Source organism: Nesoenas mayeri (genome assembly GCF_963082525.1).
Source record: "Nesoenas mayeri genome assembly, chromosome: 1".
In the NCBI taxonomy this organism is placed as follows: Eukaryota; Metazoa; Chordata; class Aves; order Columbiformes; family Columbidae; genus Nesoenas; species Nesoenas mayeri.
Window position 1 is genome coordinate 85,430,621 of NC_137541.1, and position 21,106 is coordinate 85,451,726.

The window sequence follows — 21,106 nt, forward strand, 5'->3', positions numbered from 1 at the left end:
CATTCTCCAGGGGTGTTTGTGCCACACACGATTTCCAATGGGGTTTATGACACACACACTGTGCAAGGAGGTTTGTGACAAGCACACTGTCCAATGGGGTTTCTGAAACACACACACTGTCCAAAGGAGTTTGTGACACACAAACTGTCCAATGGGGTTTGTGACACACACATAATCCAAAGGGGTTTGTGAGACATAGGCTGTCCATGGGGGTTCGTAACACACACACTGTCCAATGGGGTATGTGACTCACACACACTCCAGTGGGGTTTGAGACACACACACTGTCCAGTGGGGTTTGTGACACAGACGCTGTCCATTCGGGTTTGTGACACACACGCTCTCCTATGGGGTTTGTGACACACACTCTGTCCAATGGGTTTTTGTACACACAAACTGTCCAGGGGGGGTTGTGACACATATGCTGTCTAATGGGATTAGAGACACTCATGCTGTCTAAAAGGGTTTGTGACACACACACAGTCCAATGGGGTTTTCGATAGACACAATGTCCAATGGGGTTTGTGACACACATGCTGTCCAATGGGGTCTGTGACACACACACTGTCGAATGGGGTTTGTGAGACAAACATGCTATCCAATTGGGTTTGTGACACACACATGCTGTCCTATTGTGTTTATGACACACACACTGTCCAATAGGTTTTGTGACACACACGATGTCCGTGGAGGTTTGTGACTCACACTCTGTGCAATCGGGTTTGTGACACACACACAGTCTAATGGTGTTTGTGACACACACACTTTCCAATGGTGTGCGTGACACACACACACTGTCCAAAGGGGATTGTGACACACATGTTGTCAAATAGGTTTTGTGAGACACACACTCTCCGGGCTGGTTTGTGACACACACGATTTCCAATGGGGTTTGTGACACACACACTGTCCAAAGGGTTTTGTGACACACACAGAGTCCAATGGGGTTTGCGACAGACACACGATGTCTATGGGGTTTTTGACACAGACGCTGTTTAATGGGGTTTGTGACACAAACACTGTGGAATGGGGTTTGTGAAACACACATGAAGTCTAATTGGGTTTGTGACACACGAAACTGTCCAATGGGATTTGTGACACACACATGCTGTCCTATTGGGTTTGTGACACACACACTGTCCAATGGTGTTTGTGACACACACTCTGTCCAAAGGGTTTTGTGACACAAAAGTTGTCAAATGGGCTTTGTAACACACAAACTCTCCAGTGGGTTTTGTAATACACACGATTTCCAATGGGATTTATGACACACACTCTGTCCAATGAGGTTTGTGACAAACACACTGTCCAATGGGTTTGTGACACGCACATGCTGTCCTATTGGGTTTGTGACACAAACACACTGTCCAATGGGGTTTGTAACACACACACTGTCCAATGGAATTAGTGACACACACGCTGTCCAAAGGGGTTTGTGAAACACACATTGTCAAATGGGGTTGTGACACACACACACTGTCCAAAGGAGTTTGTGACACAGGCGCTGTCCAATGGGGTTTGTAACAAGCACACTGTCCAGAAGGGTTTGTGACACACACACTATCCAGTGGTGTTTGTGACACACACACTGTCCAATGGGATCTGTGAAACACACGTTTTCCAAAGGGGTTTGTGACACACATACTGTCCAATGCGCTTTTGACACACACACTGTCCAGGGGGGGTGTAACAAACACAGTGTCCAATGGGGTTTGTGACACATACACATTCCAATGGGGTTTGTGACACACACACTGCCTAACGGCTTTTGTGACATACACACTGTCCAGGGGGGGGTTGTGACACAATACTTCCCAATGGGGTTTGTGACACACATATGCTGTCCTACTGGGTTTGTGACACACACACTCTCCAATGGGGTTTGTGACACACAGTCCACTGGGGTTTGAGACACAAAGGCTGTCTATGGGGTTTTTGACACACACGCTGTTCAATGGGGTTTGCGACACAAACACTGTAGAATGGGGTTTGTGAAACACATGAAGTCCAATTGGCTGTGTGAAACACAAAATTTCCCAATGGTGTTTGTGACACACATATGCTGTCCTACTGGGTTTGTGACACACACATTGTCCAATGAGATTTGTGACAGACACGCTGTCCAGAAGTGTTTGTGACACACACACTGTACAATGGGGTTTGAGACACACACACGGTCCAGGAGGGGTTCTGACACACACACTGTCCAAAGGAGTTTCTAACACACATTGTCCAATGGGGTTTGTGACACACACACACTGTCCAATGGGGTTTGTGACACACATACTGTCCAATGAGGTTTGTTACACACACGCTGTCCAGGGGGGTTTGTGACACACACACTGTCCAATGCGGTTTGTGACACAGACGCTGTCCAATCAGGATTCTGACGCACACTCTTTCCAATTGAGTTTGTGACACACACTCAGTCCGGGGGGGTTGTGACTTACACACACAGTCCAATGGTGTTTGTGACTCACATGCACTTCAATGGGGTTTGTGACACACACACACAGTCCAATGGGGTTTGAGACACACACACTGTCTAGGGGGGTTTGTGACACACTCGCTGTCCAATGGGGTTTGAGATAGAGACGCTGTCCAGGAGGGTTTGTGACAGACAGTCCAATGGGTTTTGAGAAAGAGACACTGTCCAATGGGGTTTGTGAAACACACACTGGCCAATGGTGTTTGTGACACACACGTTGTCTAACGTGGTTTGTAAAAAGCACACTGTCCAATGGGTTTTGTGACACACACACCCTATCCAGGGGGGTATTTGACACAAACACAGTCCAACGGGGTTTGCGTCACACACACTTTCCAATGGGGTTAGTGACAGACAGGCTGTCAAGGGTTGTTAGTGACATACACGCTGTCAATGGGGTTTATTACACACATGCTATCCAGGGGATTTGTGACACGCATACTGTCCAATGGGATTTGTGAAATACACTCTGTCCAATAGGGTTTTTGACACACACGCTGTTCAATGGGGTTTCTTATACACACTCTGTCCAATGAGATTTGTGACATTCACACTTTCCAATGGGGTTTGTGACACACACCTTGTCCAGGGGCGTTTGTGACACATACGCTGTCCAATCGGGTTTGTGATACATACTCTGTCCAATGGAGTGTGTGACACACACAGTGTCCAGGAGGCTTTGTGACACACTCACAGTCCAATTGTGTTTGTGAAACACACACTGTCCACTGAGGTTTATGACACACTTGTTGTCTAACGTGGTTTGTGACAAACACACTGTCCAATGGGTTTTGTGACACACACGCTGTCCAGTGGGGTTTGTGACACACACGCTATCCAACGTGGTTTGTGACACACACGCTGTCCAGTGGTGTCTGTGACACACACACTGTCCAATGCGGTTTCTTACACACACTTTCCAACGGGGTTTTTGACAGACACGCTGTCCAATGGGATTTGTGACACACACAGAGTCCAAAGGGGTTTGTGACAGAGACACTGTCCAATGGTGTTTGTGAAACACAGACTGTCCAATGGGGTTTGTGACACACACACAGTCCAATGGGGTTTGAGACAGAGACATTGTCAAATGGTGTTTGTGACACACACGATGTTCAATGGGGGTCTGTGACACACACAGTCCAACGGGGTCTGTGACTGACACGCTGTCCAATGGGTTTTGTGACACACACACTCTGTCCAAAGGGGTTTGTGACACATACACTGTCCTATGGGTTTGTTAGACACACGTTCTCCAATAGGGTTTGTGGCACAGATGCTGTCCAATGGGGCTTGTGACACACACACAGTTGAATGAGATTTGAGACAGACACACTGTCTAATGGTGTTTGTCACACACACACAGTCCAATGGGGTTTGAGACACACACACTACCTAGGGGAGTTTGTGACACACTCGCTGTCCAATGGGGTTTTAGAGAGAGACACTGTCCGGGGGGGGGTGTGACAGACACACAGTCCAATGGGGTTTGAGACAGAGACACTGTCTAATGGGGATTGTAACACACAGACAGTCCAATGGGGTTTGAGACATAGACACTGTGCAATGGTGTTTGTGAAACACACACTGTCCAATGGGGTTTGTGACACACACGTTGTCTACGTGGTTTGTAACAAGCACACTGTCCAATGGTTTTTGTGACACACACATTATCCTGGGAGGTTTGTGACACACACACTGTCCAACGTGGTTTCTGACACACAGTTTCCAACGGGGTTTTTGACAGACACGCTGTCCAATGGGACTTGTGACACACACAGAGTCCAAATGGGTTTGTGACACACAGACTGTCCCATAGGGTTTGTGACACACACACTGTCCAGGGGTGGTTGTGACACACACGCTGTCCAATGGGGTTTGTGACACACACCCGGTCCAGGGGTATTTGTGAAGCAGATGCTGTCCAATGAGTTTTTGTCACACAAACGGTCCATGGCAGTTTGTGACACACACAATGTCCAAGGGGGTTTGTGACACACATACTGTCCAATGAGATTTGTGACAGACACGCTGTCCAGAAGTGTTTGTGACACACACACTGTACAATGGGGTTTGAGACACACACACGGTCCAGGAGGGGTTCTGACACACACACTGTCCAAAGGAGTTTCTAACACACATTGTCCAATGGGGTTTGTGACACACACACACTGTCCAATGGGGTTTGTGACTCACATACTGTCCAATGAGGTTTTTTACACACACGCTGTCCAGGGGGGTTTGTGACACACACACTGTCCAATGCGGTTTGTGACACAGACGCTGTCCAATCAGGATTCTGACGCACACTCTTTCCAATTGGGTTTGTGACACACACACAGTCCGGGGGGTTGTGACTTACACACACAGTCCAATGGTGTTTGTGACACACACACAGTCCAATGATGTTTGTGACACACAGTCCGTCTAGGGGATGTGTGGCATACACGCTGTCCAATGGGGTTTGCGACACACACGCAGTCCAAAGGAACTTTGTGACACGCACACAGTCCAATGGTGTTTGTGACTCACATGCACTTCAATGGGGTTTGTGACACACACCCACAGTCCAATGGGGTTTGAGACACACATACTGTCCAATTAGGTTTGTTACACACACACTTTCCAGGGGGGTTTGTGACACACACACTGTCTAGGGGGGTTTGTGATATACTCGCTGTCCAACGGGTTTTGAGACAGAGACACTAACACGGGGATTTGTGACACACACACAGTCTTATGGGGTTTGAGACAGAGACACAGTCCAATGGTGTTTCTGAATCACACACTGTCCAATGAGGTTTGTGACACACACGCTGTTCAATCGGGTTAGTGACACACACACAGTCCAACGAGGTCTCTGACTGACACGCTGTCCAATTGTGTTTGTGACACACACTCTATCGAATGGTGTTTGTGACACACACACTGAACAAAGGGGTTTGTGACACACACACTGTCTAGGGGGGTTGTGACACACGCTGTCGAACGGGGTTTGTGACACACACACTGTCCAATGGTGTTTGTGACACACACACTGTCCAGGGGCGTTTGTGACACATACGCTGTCCAATCGGGTTTGTGATACATACTCTGTCTAATGGGGTGTGTGACACACACAGTGTCCAGGAGGCTTTGTGACACACTCACAGTCCAATTGTGTTTGTGAAACACACACTGTCCAGTGAGGTTTATGACACACTTGTTGTCTAACGTGGTTTGTGACAAACACACTGTCCAATGGGTTTTGTGACACACATGCTGTCCAGTGGGGTTTGTGACACACACGCTGTCCAACGTGGTTTGTGACACACACGCTGTCCAGTGGGGTCTGTGACACACACACTGTCCAATGCGGTTTCTTACACACACTTTCCAACGGGGTTTTACAGACACGCTGTCCAATGGGATTTGTGACACACACACAGTCCAAAGGGGTTTGTGAGAAAGACACTGTCCAATGGTGTTTGTGAAACACAGACTGTCCAATGGGGTTTGTGACACACACACAGTCCGGGGGGGTTGTGACTTACACACACAGTCCAATGGTGTTTGTGACTCACATGCACTTCAATGGGCTTTGTGACACACACACAAAATCCAATGGGGTTTGAGACACACATACTGTCCAATGAGGTTTGTTATACACACGCTGTCCAGGGGGGTTTGAGACACACACACTGTCTAGGGGGGTTTGTGATATACTCGCTGTCCAATGGGGTTTGAGACAGAGACACTGTCACTGGGGTTTGTGACACACACACAGTCTTATGGGGTTTGAGACAGAGACACAGTCCAATGGTGTTTCTGAATCACACACTGTCCAATGAGGTTTGTGACACACACGCTGTTCAATCAGGTTAGTGACACACACACAGTCCAACGAGATCTCTGACTGACACGCTGTCCAATTGTGTTTGTGACACACACTCTATCGAATGGTGTTTGTGACACATACACTGTCTAGGGGGGTTGTGACACACGCTGTCGAACGGTGTTTGTGACACACACACTGTCCAATAGTGTTTGTGACACACACACTGTCCAATGGGGCTTGTGACACACACACAATTAAATGGGATTTGACACAGACACACTGTCTAATGGTGTTTGTCCCTCACACATAGTCCAATGGGGTTTGAGACACACACACTGTCTAGGGGGGTTTGTGACACACTCGCTGTCCAATGGGGTTTGAGATAGAGACGCTGTCCAGGAGGGTTTGTGACAGACACACAATCCAATGGGTTTTGAGAAAGAGACACTGTCCAATGGGGTTTGTGACACACACAGAGTCCAAATGGGTTTGTGACACACAGACTGTCCCATAGGGTTTGTGACACACACGCTGTCCAGGGGTGGTTGTGACACACACGCTGTCCAATGGGGTTTGTGACACACACCCTGACCAGGGGCGTTTGTGAAGCAGATGCTGTCCAATGGGTTTTTGTCACACAAACAGTCCATTGCAGTTTGTGACACACACAGTGTCGAAGGGGGTTTGTGGCACACATACTGTCCAATGAGATTTGTGACAGACACGCTGTCCAGAAGTGTTTGTGACACAGACACTGTACAATGGGGTTTGAGACACACACACGGTCCAGGAGGTGTTCTGACACACACACTGTCCAAAGGAGTTTCTAACACACATTGTCCAATGGGGTTTGTGACACGCACACACTGTCCAATGGGGTTTGTGACACACATACTGTCCAATGAGGTTTGTTACACACACGCTGTCCAGGGGGGTTTGTGACAGAAACACAGTCCAATGGGGTTTGAGAAAGAGACACTGTCCAATGGGGTTTGTGAAACACACACTGGCCAATGGTGTTTGTGACACACACGTTGTCTAACGTGGTTTGTAAAAAGCACACTGTCCAATGGGTTTTGTGACACACACACCCTATCCAGGGGGGTATTTGACACAAACACAGTCCAACGGGGTTTGCGTCACACACACTTTCCAATGGGGTTAGTGACAGACAGGCTGTCAAGGGTTGTTAGTGACATACACGCTGTCAATGGGGTTTATTACACACATGCTGTTCAGGGGATTTGTGACACGCATACTGTCCAATGGGATTTGTGACACACACACACAGTCCAAAGGGGTTTGTGACAGAGACACTGTCCAATGGTGTTTGTGAAACACAGACTGTCCAATGGGGTTTGTGATACACACACAATCCAATGGGGTTTGAGACAGAGACATTGTCAAATGGTGTTTGTGACACACACGCTGCTCAATGGGAGTCTGTGACACACACAGTCCAACGGGGTCTGTGACTGACACGCTGTCCAACGGGTTTTGTGACGCACACACTCTGTCCAAAGGGGTTTGTGACACCTACACTGTCCTATGGGTTTGTTAGACACACGTTCTCCAATAGGGTTTGTGACACAGATGCTGTCCAATGGGGTTTGTGTCACACACAGAGTCTTATGGGGTTTGAGACAGAGACACAGTCCAATGGTGTTTCTGAATCACACACTGTCCAATGAGGTTTGTGTGGCAGAATGCAACCCCCCCCTCGCCTCTCTCCCCCTCTTCTGCCCCCACTCTCCCCCTCCCTCCTTCAGTATGAAGGAGTGGGCACATCCCCCTCTCTCCTGGCTGCCGCAGGCCTAACAGTCTCTTTGTCTGGCCCCAGAGCACCCATACCAGAGTCGTTAGGGGCAAAAAGCCGCTGGGCGCCCACACCCAGGGTGGGGGATGTTTTTGGGGGGCTTCCGGGAATAGGAGGAATGACTGCAGTCAGGTCAAGCTCTTAAAAAACGGGACACTCGTCGAAAACTTCCCTTTGGCCCTGGAGTTTTCTCGGAGAACGAGCTTAGCCACTGCCGCCAGGAGCTACGGCCCCCCCCCCAGCTCCCCGGAACGGAGTCTCCGCTTGCCTCGCCGCCACGGCCGTGAGTAAAACTTCTCGCAGGATTGCGAGTATATTCATACTTTCTGTGCACGTTTGCACACATACTTTAAATTATCTCTTTAAAATAATTACGGATAGGCTTGGGCAAGTGTGTGCTTCTCCGGGACTCAGGGGCGACTCCGGCATTGTTTTGAGTGAAGCCACGTGCATGCACTCTGTGGACCGCCTGCTGTAGTGGTTGCCGCCCCTAAATAAGTTTCCAGCTGATATTCGAACCTGTATTTAAGTCACTTTGGAATATTAAAACCCTGTTTCACCAGTTTAATAAAGGCTGCTTTGGACCCTGTTGTCCCTCGGGGTAATATTCCGTGACAATTTGGCGTAGTCGGCAGGATATCAGACATGGAGGTACTTTTTAGAGGGTTGAGTAACATTTCTGCAGAAACCTGGCATTTTGCAGCGTGGTTTTTCATTATATGGTGCGCGATGTGCTTCAGTTTGTGTGTTTGCCTAAAGGTAGCTCAGGATCTGTGTAAACTTAAGCACCGAATGGAGGAAAACTTCTCGCGGCAAAGGGAAAAGTTTGACTCCTTAAAGCAGGACCTTTTGTGGCAAACCAAACAATTTGACTCTTTAAAGCAAAACCTTTCGCAGCAAAGCGAAAAGTTTGACTCCTTAAAGCAGGACTTTTCGCAGCAAAGCGAAAAGTTTGACTCCTTAAAGCAGGACTTTTCGCAGCAGAGCGAACAGTTTAACTCCTTAAAGCAGGACCTTTCGCGGCAAGGCAAAGAGTTTGACCTTTTAAAGCAAAACCTCTCGCGACAGAGCGAACAGTTTGACTGTCTAATACAGGACTTTTCGCGACAAAGCATACGATCGGATTACTTAGAGAAGAGATTTGGCTTGTTAGAACAGAAACTTGGTTTTTTGGAACAAAAACTTGAGTTTTTGTTAATTAATATGAGAGCTTCCTCTAGCGTCCCCCCAGCTCAGGCGTGCTCCTCGGCCCCCCCGCTTCTCAACAGAGATACTGACTCTGAAAACAGCGCTGATGAAGGGGGGGTAGAGACTAAGAACGTGCGTCCTCTTATTAGAACTGAAACACATACGGACGGCCGAGGCAGAAATCCACGCACGGCTACCCATAGCACGCCATATTCAGGACTGGAGCTAGGGGATTTACAAACTAGATTCTCACGGAAGCCGGGCGAGACAGAGACTGAATATCTTTGGCGCGTTTCACTTACTGGGGGTGATAGAATATTATTGAGTAAGGACGAGGCCACAGGTTTCTGGGGCCCAGGGGTATTTTTAAGTGATGGTCCAGACGGTGATCAGTCCATCACATCTCGTGTAGCTTACTGGGCTGGTGGTATAGATCCCAGGGAACGTGGGGAGCCGGTGGCAATTGTTATAAAAGGTTTATCGGACCTTGCCGAGGGAGTTCAAAAGGCGGCTTGTATACAAGCAATGTATGAAAGAGGCCGGCAGTCCCCCCCTATGGCGGCGCCGGTGGATCCGGTCCACCTTCGGCTGCTTATTAAAGGATTACCGGATGCCTTAAAAATATATGTCCAATCCCTTAAGGAAAAAATTCAGGGGGCTATCGATCGCAATAAGCAAAATCCCCGAAGTCCTCCTGAACATGTATTAACCTGGGCGGAAATTTTACACAATGTGGTTACACATGGGCGCGAGATGGGGTGGGTAGACCCGAGCGGCAGCCCGTATAGAAGCCGGGCGGTCCGGAAGACGAGCCGAGCCGAGCCTCTTCAGGGACCCCCCCCACCAGGCCGCCCCTCCCGTCACAGAAACCGGAGCGTTTTGGCTGCCAGTCAAATCAGAGTAGCAGTTTGCAGCGGAGCGACCTCTGGCACCGTGCAGCCGCTTTGGGCGTGCCTCGAAAACTGGTGCACAAAGCTCTCCACTGAGCATTTACAGGAGCTAGTGGAATACTTAGAGGGAAGATCAGAGAACAAAGAGAAGGCACCGGCAACCGCCCCCCCCCTCCCAGGACAAGCGAAACACTAACCCTTTCGCATCCTCACAAAGGGAATCAAAAAACTAGTAAAGGCGGATGGGAACCGGGACCGCCCCACCCGCTCTGTATTCTCTTGCCAATGGTCCAGTGATAAAAAACCATACATACATATCCCCGTTGGTCCAAGGCGGATAAGTGTGAAATTTCTAATTGACACGGGCGCACAAATCAGTGTTTTGAACAGGGGGCAAGCTGACAAACTCGGGATTAAACCGTCAAGGAAGGCCATCAATATAGTAGGGGTAACGGGTGTAGCAGAGAGATGTCCTTTAGCTCGAATCCACCTTTTGCTGCCTGGGGAAAAGCGGACAACGGCTGTGGAAGTTGCCCTGAGTCCTTATAAAGTGAACATATTGGGATTCGATATTTTGGCAGGTAGACGATGGTGCTTACCTAATGGGGAGATTTGGAGCTTTGGAAGTCACAGGGCAGAGGTAGCCTGTATTAAAATATTGCCATTTACCTCTACACCCTTGCAACTTGCTCCTGCTCCACCCACATCTACAATAACCGGTACCCCACGTCCCCCCCTGCTAAATGCAGCAAAACGGGGCACTACGGAGGTTGTTAATGATCTTGAAGAAAGGCAAATAAAAAGCCGTGGTGTCCAGACGGCCCCCTCCCCATACCGGCAACTCGGGGGGTCTGGCATAGCAAAGCCCCACCCCGCGAGTGCCGGCGACTGCCCCGGGACTGGCGGCATGAAACGGAGCGGCCTGAGAGAGCTGCTAGAAACGCATGTCCAGTACGGGCATAACCCGAATAACGGACGCAAACTTCCCCCCGTAAAACTTCTGTCGCCTCTCTGCGCATCTCCCCCCGGCCCGCCACCGTTCCTGGACCCTAAGTCCTGGTGGTGTGGGGCGGGGCGGCCCGGCCTCGCGAGCGCGGGCAGGCAACCACCTTCCGGCTGGCCGCCCCCCCCCGACTCGCTGCGGGCGGGAGCGCCCCCCCCACCCCGGCTTGCAAACTGAAGTTTAAAAAAAAAAAAAAGCCGCGGCTTGCGACCAGCAACCCCGCCCCGGCTCAGTGCTCTCTGAGGTTCAGAGGCAGCTCCCATTAGGACCCGGCAATGTGCCTTAGCACTGCTGCTTGCTAAAAGTAGCTGCTAATATTACTTGCTATCAAAAAAATTTACTGGCACTCCACTGCAGCTAAATGAGGCATTATGGAGGTCATTAATGATTTTGATAAAGAGTCAATAACAGGCAGCAACTCGATAAAGACCTGCCCCTAAAACAAAAGGTCCAAGAGATATTTTCTGCTCAGAACTTCTGAGCTAGTCTAACATGTTGACTATGAAAGCCCGGTTCCAAAGGGACCGAGGTCTGTTCTTTGTGTTTTCTTGCAGGGCAAAGGAAGATGACAGGGTGGAAGAGAAGTACAGATGCGTGTATCTCCACAACAAGCTGTCTCCTATTAAGAGACTAATAGAGGATTCTGACCAGCAGCAAGCAGAATCATGGCACTAGCCTTTGCTTCGGCCTGGACATGTGCCTTTGCATTACGGAAGTTTCAGTATTAGCAGACTTAACAACTTTTGTTGTTGATATTGCTTTTATGCATATTTGAAGATTTTAAAATTTGCACAAAATAATAATAATAATAATAAGCCATTGCTTTGGAGGGTTAAAAGAGGCACGTGTATTTTGCTGTATACAGCCCGTTTTGTTACAGCAGAAGCTTAACCTTTTAACTTAAACCCCCATTGCAGTAGTTGCCTTAAGGTGTTTGCTTGTGTGTGTTTGGTGTGAAGTTTTAGCTACACCAGCTCCCCATTGCTGCAGCAGCCGGGGACCCCACATGGCCTATGGGTGTCCGGGCGCGTGTGATTTAATGTGTGTGCACGAGTGCCTGATGGGGAATGCAGAATAAAGCTGCTACTCTTGCGTAAGCCAAATGCTCAGGTTTAAACAGCTGATGAGTGTTGCTGTAGGTTTTCCTTCTACAAAATCTCTGTTCCTGTTGTGGAAGAAGATCCAGCTAACACCAGCAAGGGATGGAAAAGCATCCAGATGCCTTGAAAACACCGCCAACAATGACGGGGTGGAAAAGGATCCAGCTAAAACCAGCAAGCCATTCAGAAGGAAGACAGTCACGGGAATGGAAACACTAATGAACTGTGACTGATGCTGGGACTCATTAATCACCTTGGGCAATTGTTGATTGTTGCAATTACCTCGATTCTATTGTATATTGTTATTAATAACTGTTTGGCAGGGGTAAGTCAACACATGAGATATGGCGATCCACAGTGGACATTAAGGCTCACTGGCAGGAATGTCCCCTTTTACTTTGGAGGCAAGAGGTGGCTGTCACACCACTCTGGAGTTATGACTTGACCATGACTGTAGTCACAGGGTGGGATTGTGGCAGAATGCAACTCCCCCCTCGCCTCTCTCCCCCTCTTCTGCCCCCACTCTCCCCCTCCCTCCTTCAGTATGAAGGAGTGGGCACATCCCCCTCTCTCCTGGCTGCTGCAGGCCTAACAGCCTCTTTGTCTGGCCCCAGAGCACCCATACCAGAGTCATTAGGGGCAAAAAGCCGCTGGGCGCCCACACCCAGGGTGGGGGATGTTTTTGGGGGGCTTCCGGGAATAGGAGGAATGACTGCAGTCAGGTAAAGCTCTTAAAACGGGACACTCGTCGAAAACTTCCCTTTGGCCCTGGAGTTTTCTCGGAGAACGAGCTTAGCCACTGCCGCCAGGAGCTACGGCCCCCCCCCCAGCTCCCCGGAACGGAGTCTCCGCTTGCCTCGCCGCCACGGCCGTGAGTAAAACTTCTCGCAGGATTGCGAGTATATTCATACTTTCTGTGCACGTTTGCACACATACTTTAAATTATCTCTTTAAAATAATTACGGATAGGCTTGGGCAAGTGTGTGCTTCTCCGGAACTCAGGGGCGACTCCGGCATTGTTTTGAGTGAAGCCACGTGCATGCACTCTGTGGACCGCCTGCTGTAGTGGTTGCCGCCCCTAAATAAGTTTCCAGCTGATATTCGAACCTGTATTTAAGTCACTTTGGAATATTAAAACCCTGTTTCACCAGTTTAATAAAGGCTGCTTTGGACCCTGTTGTCCCTCGGGGTAATATTCCGTGACAGTTTGTGACACACACGCTGTTCATTCGGGTTAGTGACACACACACAGTCCAACGAGGTCTCTGACTGACACACTGTCCAATTGTGTTTGTGACACACACTCTATCGAATGGTGTTTGTGACACACACACTGAACAAAGGGGTTTGTGACACACACACTGTCTAGGGGGATTGTGACACACGCTGTCGAACGGGGTTTGTGACACACACACCGTCCAATGGGGTTTGAGACACACACGCTGTCCAGGAGGGTTTGTGACACACACACTGTCCAATGGTGTTTGTGACACACACACTGTCCAATGGGGCTTGTGACACACACACAATTAAATGGGGTTTGAGACAGACACACTGTCTAATGGTGTTTGTCACACACACACAGTCCAATGGGGTTCGAGACACACACACTGTCTAGGGGGGTTTGTGACACACTCGCTGTCCAATGGGGTTTGAGATAGAGACGCTGTCCAGGAGGGTTTGTGACAGACACACAGTCCAACGGGGTTAGAGAAAGAGACACTGTCCAATAGGGTTTGTGAAACACATACTGTCCAATGGTGTTTGTGACACACACGTTGTCTAACGTGGTTTGTAAAAAGCACACTGTCCAATGGGTTTTGTGACACACACACCCTATCCGGTGGGGTATTTGACACAAACAGAGTCCAACGGGGTTTGCGTCACACACACTTTCCAATGGGGTTAGTGACAGACAGGCTGTCAAGGGTTGTTAGTGACATACACGCTGTCAATGGGGTTTATTACACACATGCTGTCCAGGGGATTTGTGACACGCATACTGTCCAATGGGGTTTGTGAAATACACGCTGTCCAATAGGGTTTTTGACACACACGCTGTTCAATGGGGTTTCTTATACACACTCTGTCCAATGGGATTTGTGACATTCACACTTTCCAATGGGGTTTGTGACACACACCTTGTCCAGGGGCGTTTGTGACACATACGCTGTCCAATCGGGTTTGTGATACATACTCTGTCCAATGGGGTGTGTGACACACACAGTGTCCAGGAGGCTTTGTGACACACTCACAGTCCAATTGTGTTTGTGAAACACACACTGTCCAGTGAGGTTTATGACACACTTGTTGTCTAACGTGGTTTGTGATAAACACACTGTCCAATGGGTTTTGTGACACACACGTTGTCCAGTGGGGTTTGTGACACACACACAGTCCAATGGGGTTTGAGACAGAGACACTGTCAAATGGTGTTTGTGACACACACGCTGTTCTATGGGGGTCTGTGACACACACAGTCCAACGGGGTCTGTGACTGACACGCTGTCCAACGGGTTTTGTGACGCACACACTCTGTCCAAAGGGGTTTGTGACACATACACTGTCCTATGGGTTTGTTAGACACACGTTCTCCAATAGGGTTTGTGACACAGATGCTGTCCAATGGGGTTTGTGTCACACAGACGGTCCATGGTGGTTTGTGGCACACACAGTGTCCAAGAGGGTTTGTGACACACACAATGTCGAAGGGGGATTCTGACACACACACTGTGTATTGGGGTTTGTGACACACACAATGTAAAACGGGGACTGTTACACACATGTAGTACAAAGGGGTTTGTGACATACTGGCTGTCCAATGGGGTGTGTGACACACACAGTGCCCAGGGGTGTTTGTGACACACACGCTGTCCAATGGGGTTTGAGACACACACACTGTCCAGGAGGGTTTCTGACACACGCACTGTCCAATGGTGTTTGTGACACACACACTGTCCAGTGGGACTTGTGGCACACACACAGTTGAATGAGATTTGAGACAGACACACTGTCTAATGGTGTTTGTCACACACACACAGTCCAATGGGGTTTGAGACACACACATTGTCTAGGGGGGTTTGTGACACACTCGCTGTCCAATGGGGTTTGAGAGAGAGACGCTGTCCAGGGGGGGTTGTGACAGACACACAGTCCAATGGGGTTTGAGACAGAGACACTGTCTAATGGGGTTTGTAACACACAGACAGTCCAATGGGGTTTGAGACATAGACACTGTCCAATGGTGTTTGTGAAACACACACTGTCCAATGGGGTTTGTGACACACACGTTGTCTACGTGGTTTTTAACAAGCACACTGTCCAATGTTTTTTGTGACACACACATTATCCAGGGGCGTTTGTGACACACACACTGTCCAACGCGGTTTCTGACACACACTTTCCAACGGGGTTTTTGACAGACACGCTGTGCCATGGGGCTTGTGACACACACAGAGTCCAAATGGGTTTGTGACACACAGACTGTCCAATAGGGTTTGTGACACACACGCTGTCCAGGGGTGGTTGTGACACACACGCTGTCCAATGGGGTTTGTGACACACACCCGGTCCAGGGGCGTTTGTGAAGCAGATGCTGTCCAATGGGTTTTTGTCACACAAACGGTCCATGGCAGTTTGTGACACACACAGTGTCCAAGGGGGTTTGTGACACACATACTGTCCAATGAGATTTGTGACAGACACGCTGCTCAGGGGAGTTTGTGACAAACACACTGTCTAGGGGGGTTTGTGATATACTTCCTGTCCAATGGGGTTTGAGACAGAGACACTGTCATGGGGGTTTGTGACACACACACCGTCTTATGGGGTTTGAGACAGAGACACAGTCCAATGGTGTTTCTGAATCACACACTGTCCAATGAGGTTTGTGACACACACACTGTTCAATCGGGTTAGTGACACACACACAGTCCAACGGGGTCTCTGACTGACACGCTGTCCAATTGTGTTTGTGACACACACTCTATCGAATGGTGTTTGTGACACACACACTGAATAAAGGGGTTTGTGACACACACATTGTCTAGGGGGGTTGTGACACACGCTGTCGAACGGGTTTTGTGACACACACACTGTCTAATGAGGTTTGAGACACACACGCTGTCCAGGAGGGTTTCTGACACACACACTGTCCAGTGGTGTTTGTGACACACACACTGTCCAATGGGGCTTGTGACACACACAGAGTTAAATGGGATTTAAGACAGACACTCTGTCTAATAGTGTTTGTCCCACACACACTGTCCAATGGGGTTTGAGACACACACGTTGTTCAGGATGCTTTCTTACACACACGCTTTCCAATGGTGTTTGTGACACACACACTGTCCAATGGCGCTTGTGACACACACACAGTTAAATGGGATTTGAGACAGACACTCTGTCTAATGGTGTTTGTCCCAAACACACAGTCCAATGGGGTTTGAGACACACACACTGTCTAGGGTTGTTTGTGACACACATGCTGTCCAATGGGGTTTGAGACAGAGATACTGTCCAGAAGGGTTTGTGACAGACACACCGTCCAATGGGGTTTGAGACATAGACACTTTCCAATGGTGTTTGTGAAACACACACTGTCCAATGGGGTTTGTGACACACACGTTGTCTACGTGGTTTGTAACAAGCACACTGTCCAATGTTTTTTGTGACACACATATTATCCAGGGGCGTTAGTGACACACACACTGTCCAACGCGGTTTCTGACACATACGCTGTCCAGGGGGGTTTGTGACACACATAGAGTCCAATGGGTTTTGAGACATACACGCTGTCCATTCGGGTTTTTGACACACACGCTGTCCAATGAGGTTTGTTATACACACTGTGTCCAATGGGATTTGTGACACACACACTGAGCAGGGGTGTTTGTGATACACACACTGTCTACGGGGGTTGTGACACACACTGTCGAACGGGGTTTGTGACACACACGCTGTCCAGGAGGATTTCTGACACACACACCGTCCAATGGTGTTTGTGACACAAACACTGTCCAATGGGGCTTGTGACACACATACAATCAAATGGGATTTGAGACAGACACTCTGTCTAATGGTGTTTGTCCCACACACACAGTCCAATGGGGTTTGAGACACACACACTCTCTAGGGGGCTTTGTGACACACCCGCTGTCCAATGGGGTTTGAGATAGAGACGCTGTCCAGGAGGGTTTGTGACAGACACACAGTCCAATGGAGTTTGAGACAGAGACACTGTCCAATGCGGTTTGTGATACACACACTGTCCAATGGTGTTTGTGACACACACGGTGTCTAACGTGGTTTGTAAAAAGCACACTGTCCAATGGGTTTTGTGACACACACACCCTATCCAGGGGGGTATTTGACACAAATACAGTCCAACGGGGTTTGCGTCACACACACTTTCCAATGGGGTTAGTGACAGACAGGCTGTCAAGGCTTGTTAGTGACATACACGCTGTCAATGGGGTTTATTACACACATGCTGTCCAGGGGATTTGTGACACGCATACTGTCCAATGGGATTTGTGAAATACACGCTGTCCAACAGGGTTTTTGACACACACGCTGTTCAATGGGGTTTCTTATACACACTCTGTCCAATGGGATTTGTGACATTCACACTTTCCAATGGGGTTTGTGACACACACCCTGTCCAGGGGCGTTTGTGACACATACGCTGTCCAATCGGGTTTGTGATACATACTCTGTCCAATAGGGTGTGTGACACACACAGTGTCCAGGAGGCTTTGTGACACACTCACAGTCCAATTGTGTTTGTGAAACACACACTGTCCAGTGAGGTTTATGACACACTTGTTGTCTAACGTGGTTTGTGACAAACACACTGTCCAATGGGTTTTGTGACACACGCTGTCCAGTGGGGTTTGTGACACACACGCTGTCCCACGTGGTTTGTGACACACACACTGTCCAGTGGGGTCTGTGACACACACACTATCCAATGCGGTTTCTTACACACAATTTCCAACGGGGTTTTTGACAGACACGCTGTCCAATGGGATTTGTGACACACAAACAGTCCAAAGGGGTTTGTGACAGAGACACTGTCCAATGGTTTTTGTGAAACACAGACTGTCCAATGGGCTTTGTGACACACACACTCTGTCCAAAGGGGTTTGTGACACATACACTGTCCTATGGGTTTGTTAGACACACGTTCTCCAATAGGGTTTGTGACACAGATGCTGTCCAATGGGGTTTGTGTCACACAGACGGTCCATGGTGGTTTGTGGCACACACAGTGTCCAAGAGAGTTTGTGGCACACACAGGGTCCAAGAGGGTTTGTGACACACACAATGTCGAAGGGGGATTCTGACACACACACTGTGTATTGGAGTTTGTGACACACACAATGTAAAACGGGGACTGTTACACACATCTAGTACAAAGGGGTTTGTGACATACTCGTTGTCCAATGGGATATGTGACACACACACTATCCAATGGGGTTTGTGACACACATACTGTCCAAAGAGATTTGTTACACACACTCTGTTCAGGGGCGTTTGTGACACACACGCTATCCAATGAGGTTTGTGACACACACATTGTCTACGTGGTTTGTAACAAGCACACTGTCCAATGGTGTTTGTGACACACACACTGTCCAATGGGGCTTGTGACACACACACAATTAAATGAGATTTGAGACAGACACACTGTCCAATGGTGTTTGTGACACACACACAGTCCAATGGGGTTTGAGACACACACACTGTCTAGGGCGGTTTGTGACACACTCGCTGTCCAATGGGGTTTGAGAGAGAGACGCTGTCCAGGAGGGTTTGTGACAGACACACAGTCCAATGGGGTTTGAGAAAGAGACACTGTCCAATGGGGTTTGAGAAAGAGACATTGTCCAATGGGGTTTGTGAAACACACACTGGCCAATGGTGTTTGTGACACACACGGTGTCTAACGTGGTTTGTAAAAAGCACACTGTCCAATAGGTTTTGTGACACACACACCCTATCCAGGGGGGTATTTGACACAAACAGAGTCCAACGGGGTTTGCGTCACACACACTTTCCAATGGGGTTAGTGACAGACAGGCTGTCAAGGGTTGTTAGTGACATACACGCTGTCAATGGGGTTTATGGGGAACATGTCATAACAAGAAAGTGCAACAGAGCATCTCTTCACAAGCTTGTCCCTGATCTATAGCTGAAGGCAAACACTTATGTGCTTGTGTGAGAGGCAGTGTCTTTCCTGTCATCGTCTGGTAGTTTTGCACAGTCACAGGTGCTGGCACGACTGTCAACGTCTAGGATACCTGCAGACTTGACCCAGTGCTTGTGGAGACAGTGTCCCTGAAAGTCTCTGTGTGCCTTAGCGCCTGCTGAATCCAGCCATTTCTCAACCCGCATGTGAGTCCCTCTTTCTCTCCACACACATGGGTGTTTATTTCGTCTCCTGTGTGCATCTGCACTGGTGTTGTGCTCCAGTGAATGTGTCTGCTGACACTTTGTGTGTGTTGGTTGTGCCTGTGTGCAACAGAACAATCATGACACCTCAAGTGAACAGAGAAAACGGGAATCATCTAGGTAGAGGAGACAAAGGCAGAACAAGGCAGGATTGAAATGTGTTTATGTAGACGCTTTCCCTGTGCTGACTTTTCACAGTTATACCAGAAAAAAATCCGAGAGGTAGCCCTACCCGAGAAACGCTTCCAAAGAGGTCATTTAGCGAAAGAACAGCAGAGCCTGTGCGATATGACTGCACGTGTAGCCATTCGTGTATCAAATGTCTGCATAGAAATTTGTCAGTCTGCACAGACATAGACGTGCTTGTACTTTTATACACGACGGTAGTGGTGCATAATTTTGAACGGAGTCCCGTGTTTGTACACGCTTGTGAGACGGTCCGATGGGGTGTACAGGCTCGTGCGTTTATTTGGAGTCTTATTTATACAAGAGCTGAAGCATGTGCACAAGTGTGAGTGTTTGGGGAAGAGTTTCTGCATATATGGAGCTGACCTCTCCCCTGCTTGCGTGTGGACACAGATGCGATAGGAATGGAAGCTGCTGAAGCAATATAGACTGTGGACAAGGTACAAAGGACTTACCCATCCTCAAGCAATGCCATGATACCTGCTCTCTAACCACCTGCAGAACGAAGGGATATTTTTCAAATTTTAGATCCTCCAGCACGAGGACGTGCGGATAGAAGATTAAGTTGTATAGAAGCAGGGTTCTTAGCTTACATTTGACTAGAAATTAATAGATCTACTGGATGTAAGGAACTAATAATTTTCTTCGTGTAAGTGTGTACCAGTTGCGCTTCAGAGGAGAACTGCCAGCGTGGAGAGGTAGATCGTCAGACAGATAAAAAGACCCTCAGAATCTCCGCCGAAACAGACTGCATGTCCTGCAATTGACGCTAGATAACATCAGTAGCCTGCTTTTAGGCCATTCTTTCTCCTGTAGACGCTTGGTATGTGAAAAATTGCCCCAAATTGTTATGAATATGCAAGAATTGGAGCCTACTGCTTTCCCTTTTCTTTTCCGCATGCACACATAGGCTCCCTCACCGAAACGCAGGCAGAAAGAAGCCTTTCCACAAACACACAGATGTGTGCAAAAGCTACCGCCTGCGTGCTCACGCAGCTACGGAAAAGCACCTACCTGTTCCCACAGTGATATAGAATGTTTCCAAATAGGTCATTTAGCCAAAGAAGAGCGGAGCGTGGTATCAGGGAAAAATCATATCTGAAGGACCTTGCGCTAATTCCTGCTAGCAAGGAAAGGCTTCTAACTTCAGCACCTCTTCTTCC

At 48.7% G+C, this 21,106-nt stretch overlaps 1 protein-coding gene across 1 annotated transcript in view; it reads left to right on the forward strand.

The window, feature by feature from the left end:
• Positions 1-21,106, forward strand: part of LOC308042135 (rap1 GTPase-activating protein 1-like) — a gene marked incomplete at both ends in the record, with an annotated part of 189,226 nt that overhangs the window by 95,813 nt on the left and 72,307 nt on the right. The window lies entirely within an intron of this gene.